This window comes from Sciurus carolinensis, chromosome 1 (genome assembly GCF_902686445.1).
Source record: "Sciurus carolinensis chromosome 1, mSciCar1.2, whole genome shotgun sequence".
Lineage (NCBI taxonomy): Eukaryota > Metazoa > Chordata > Mammalia > Rodentia > Sciuridae > Sciurus > Sciurus carolinensis.
Window position 1 is genome coordinate 29,415,144 of NC_062213.1, and position 5,614 is coordinate 29,420,757.

The 5,614-nt window shown below is 34.9% G+C and overlaps 1 pseudogene; it reads right to left on the reverse strand.

Annotated features, from left to right (window-relative positions):
* Positions 1 to 3,701: 3,701 nt before the first annotated feature.
* LOC124967466 (heat shock factor protein 2-like) lies at positions 3,702 to 5,304 on the reverse strand (annotated as a pseudogene).
* Between the last annotated feature and the right edge of the window lie 310 nt (positions 5,305 to 5,614).

A 5,614-nucleotide genomic window follows, 5' to 3' on the forward strand; every position in this document is an offset into this window, starting at 1 on the left:
AAATAAAAGTCCATCAACAACTAAAAAAATATTTTTAAAAAATGAACGCTTGTTACAAGAATGAGAGGAAGTGTTTCAGGGCATGGTATGACCTCTAAGAGAATTTGAAAGACTGTGAACCTCATGCACAATATCAAACAAGATACATTTTCCCCAGCCTTTGTTTGTATACTAACATACATAAAAACACATAAACACAGATTCCAAAAAGCCTAGTACAGAAAAAAAAATTAGAACAAATAATCAAATATATATATATATATATTTCTAGATATTAGTATAGGAGTTCTAGAATAAAAGCTACCAAGAAAACAGAAAGGAAACAATTAATGGCAAAGTAAATAGTATGAAGAAATCAACGATAAATTCACATTTCCCTTTTCATCCTCATCTCAGATGATTGTCCCTCTTGCCAGACTTACCACTCAGCCACCAATCTTCTTTACTGTTAACTACATTCAGACTTCTGTTCCTCTGCCTGGTGTCTTTTTTTCTTTTCCTTTTCCTTTCTTTTCTTTTTCTTTTTCTTTCCTTTTTTTTTTTTTTTGATGTTCTATGACTAATTCTTAGTCATCCTTCAGATCTCTAATATTGCTCCTTTAAGAAAACTTTGCATCACTGCTCCTTACTAAGTTTTAATTGTAGTTTGAAGCTTTGATCAGAGTTTGGATGGAAGGATGGACACTCTTGCAATCAGGTAGTGTGTTGCATTTATTATATTCACTGCTTTGGAAGCTCTTGAATTTGAATAGTTTACTTCCATGCATATAAAATATTGATACTAAATGAAGGTTGATTCCAGCATGAATATATCCTCTTTGGACCCACAAAATCCTAGAAGTGAGTAAATTTTGCCAGTTCTGCTTTAGGCCTAAATGAAAAATTAGAGAATCAAATAAGGTGGCTAAACCAAGCAAATTTGAGAAGTCTGTCTTTGGTAAACTCAGAGAACGTCTGAACAGCAGCAAAAGTTATTTGTGAGCAATGAAGTAGACCAGAAGATTTTACTAAAAGGAGCTAGTAAAAGGATGCAGTGGTAGATATGAATACCTTGGACATCCATGGAGTCCTAAAGGGATTCTTTGAAGGGTAAGTCAATAAATGGACTATTTTAGGTGGAACATCAAAAATGTGTCAATTCATTCAGATTATTTTTCTCAGTTGCCTATTTGTGCTGTAAATTTCATGGATGAAGTAGAAAAGTAAGTAATCATATTATTATTTGTAGAAGGCTTTATGATTAAAATAATATGACTTATTTATTTGAGAGAGGTTATTTATGTAACTTACATATCACCTGTGTTTCATATATATCCCATCATTAGTGCTTCAGGTTAATAATTTGAGGACTATGGTCTTTACCTGATAATGTTCCATTCTACTACTACATTTTTAACCTCTCTTATGCAGACAAGTTTCTACTTCTCTGTCTTGCAAGCTTCAGTGACAGGAGATTGTATAAAGAATAAATTAACAGGGAACTGTGTAACATTGCATTTGAATATTACATGTCAAAGCTGAAACCCTCACTAAACCTCAGATCTTATCATCTATCTTTACATAATGGTAAAACTGAGAAAATGGAAAGAAGGATTTTAGTAAGAATATTATCCTGTCAGAAGAATGTATAGCATTCTCCACCAAGATGTTGGCTCATAGCATATAATTATCTTGGTCCATAGACATGTGGCAGAAGGTTTGAAGAGGTCTGTTCAACTCTTCTGAATCCTAAGACAAAAACCACAAAACAATAAAGAAAGAAAGAAAGAAAGAAAGAAAGAAAGAAAAAAAGAAAGAAAGAAAGAAAGAAGCCTTAAAGTTAAAGCTAAAAAAATCAACTCTATTTTTCAGTAAGTCCACCATTTTTTACCTTCTTTTTATTTATTTATTTTATCTAATTTTTTAAAATTTTTTGTTCTAATTAGTTGTACATGGCAGTAGAATGCATTTATACATTTTGATAGATCATACATAAATGGACCATAATTTCACATTTTTCTGATTATACATACTGTAGGATCACATCAGTCGTGCAGTCATACATGTACATGAGGTAATAATGTCTGTTTCATTCCACAATCATTCCCTCCTCATATTCCCTCCACTCCCTTCATTCCCTTCTACCTAATATAAAGCAACTCTATTCTTCTCTGTTCCCCCCCTTAATGTGAATAATATTCCATCATATATATATTCCATATTTTCTTTATCCATTCATCTGTTGAAGGGTATCTAGTTTGGTTCCATAATTTAGCTATTGTGAATTGAGCTGCTATAAACACTGTTGTGGTTGTGTCACTGTAGTATGTTGATTTTAAGTCTTTTGGGTATAAACCAAGGAGTGGGATAACTGAATCAAATGGTGATTCCATTCCAAGTTTTCTGAGGAATCTCCATACTTATTTCCATAATGGTTGCCCCACTTTGCATCCCCACCAGCAATGTATGAGTGTACCTTCTTCCCCACATCATTGCCAACATTTATTGTTGCTTGTATTCTTGATAATTGCCATTCAGATTGGAGTGAGATGAAATCTTAGAGTAGTTTTGATTTGCATTTCTCAAATTGCCAAACATTTTTTCATGTTTGTTGATCAATTGTATATCTTCTTCTGTGAAGTGTCTGTTCAGTTCCTTAGCCCATTTATTGATTGGCATTTTCTGCCTTCTAGTGAGATAATAAAAACTGTAGCCTCCAAGTTATTGTGGAAAGTTAGATACTACATTGGGTGTGGTGTCACACCCCTGTAATTCCAACAACTAGGGAGACTGAGGCAGGAGGATTATAAATTCAAGGCCAGGCTCATAAATTTAGTGAGATCCTTAGCAACTTAGTAAGACCCTTACTTTGGGGGTGGGTGCTACTCTACTCTGGAAACCTCTTACAAATTATACAAGGACTTCTGAATGTTTAGATTCTTCCTCCTTTTTGCTCTTCATAGAAATTCTTATTGTTGGGAGACAATTTTTTTTTTCAACATTTATTGTATTTATTTTACTAGATAGAATGGTTCAAAAAAAAAAAAAAACAGAAAACTTTTACTTAAAACTATTCCAATGAAGTGGATGGGACAATTTCAACTCATCCCCACATTCTTTCTATGTATATGGAGCTGGAACCATAACAGACAGTGAGCATTTGTGTACAGTTTGCCCTTCCTATTGAACATAAATGAACTCCAAACATAAATTAATTTTTTTGAACCAAGAGAGACAAATGAAGTTTTACAAGATACAGGTACTTTATTTCCCAATTCTAAAAATAAGCCAAATGAAAAATATTTAATAAAAATAATTGGAACACAGAAAGTTTTAGAAGTTCTATCATTAGTTCTAGTGACTTACACTCAAACTCAGACAGACACCATCAAACAAGTAAAACAAAAGTAACTGGGGTTAATGGCCATCTGTAAAAATGGAATCCAAATTACTACAATTGGACAAAAATGGCCATCTGAATCCAACTTAAAGATATGCCAATAATATGCACTGAATTTTGTATATATCTAGGCAGCTGAGTAACATTTGAAAACTTTGCAAGAGTTTATGGTTAGTGAGAAAAGCAAAAGGTGCTTTGATTCCATAATATCTGATTAAGCAAAACAAAGCAATTTACAAAAGAAAAGTACCCAATGATGCTTTAAAATAAATAGTTCATCATTTTGATGAATATGTACACATTGAGACCACTTCTTAGGGATTTAACTATCTAAAAGTGGCATGTCACTATCCAGAGCTGCAAGAGCAAGTTCATGTAAATAAAACAGTGTAGCTTCACTGGCTTCAGCTTCAGTCAGTTGATCCAGGTGAACAAGTTTACTTTGGGTTGGTTCTGGGTCCAGGCTGCTATCCAGAAGCTCATCAACTTCTATGGGTTTATCTACAGAGAACATAACTTTTGATGATGCTGTTGTGCTCCCCTGTTCAACAGCAGAAGTAGGATTGCCATCAAGGAATGCAAGAAGTGGAAAGGCAGTGTGCTGGCTAAGTTGCTTATCTGGTATAGATTTTCTTCCTTCTCCTGAAACTGGTTGAACTACATTGTGCTTGGTAGCTTCTAATCCTTTATTCTCAAATTTTGTATTATTGACGTAATCTGTGGGATTCATCTGCACAGAACTAGTGATCTAGTGATCTAGACCCAGGAGATCTGGGTCTATGCTAAACTGTCTCCCTAACAGCATAGCTTAGAAGTCCTCTAAACTGCAACCAATACTATCAATATAATCCAACAGTTCAACCTTTCCCAAAAGATTAATGTTATCGTTCAAAATGGAATCCATCATGGTCACAGGATCTTCTGTGGTCAGACTGGATGACCTGTTTAGCTGGATGGCACTAGACATGAGAGGGTTGATGACATCACTGTCTGAACTCAGGGGTTCTCTGGCTGGTTCACGCTGATCTCTGCTCTGAATGACATGTGCATACTCATCTTCATTGTCATCTTCAACAATGACAATATCAGGGTACTGGCTACAGTTGGAGGGATCAGATATAACATCCCCATTAGTTTCTGGAATAACTAGGATATTTTCTTCATCCACATTATCATAAATAAAGATGTCATCTGAAATCCGCTTTCTTGGCTTTAAACCTTCCTTTAAGTCCTATTGTGTGGAGCTTTATGATGATGATTTTCAGCTGGCTCTTTGTCTATGTGCTGAAATAAGTTTTTCTTTTGGGCTCCATTAGTGTTTAGAAGAAGAGGCCTTTTACATTTTAAACTCACAAGTTGGTTATCCTGAACCAATGTAATAATAAACTGAGTAATCTTTCCAATAACTTGTTGCTGCTGTGCATGCTTTCCCCTTAATTCAGACACCTCCTTCCAAAGGGACTCAGTCTCACTTTTTAATTCTGAAAGTCTGGACTCAATCGTTTCCTGTTTTATTTGAACCTTCTGAGCACTACTTATAATTTTTGTTAATCTTCCTGATGAATTTTATTTTCTTCTGTTTTTGAAGATGAAAACTTCCTTTTAATGTTCTCCAACAAGTCATCCTGGCCTGGTTTGAAGTAAGTAAGCTGAAATTCAACAGGACCATCTCTTTCCTGCTTTACTATTCCAAAATCAATATGTGCTACTTTACGGAAACCATACATATTCAGTTGCCTCACAAAGCTTGCCATGTTATTGTGCTTGAAGTATTTGGGAAGAACTTCTTTTGCAAATCTTTGTTCATCCAAGACCAGAAAGCTTTGACCATTCTGGATCCAGGTGATGAACTCGTTGGTGTGGGTTTCTTCCATAAGCATCCACAGCTTGCTGAGGAAAGTCGGCACATTTGAACTCTGCCTCATAGTTTTTTTTTTTTTTTTTTTTTTTTAATTTGTAGGTGCCTTTTTATTATTATTATTTTATTTTTACAGACTGCATTTGATTCATTGTACACGAATGGGGTACAAATTTTTGTTTCTACAGTTGTTCACGATGTAGATTCATACCATTCGTGTAATCATACATGTATATAGGGTAATGATGTCTGTCTCATTCCACCATCTTTCATATCCTCGCCTCCTCCTTCCTCTCATTTCCCTCTACACAATCTAAAGTTCCTCCATTCTTCTCTCACCCCTCCACCCCCCACCCATATGTATCATCATCCACTCG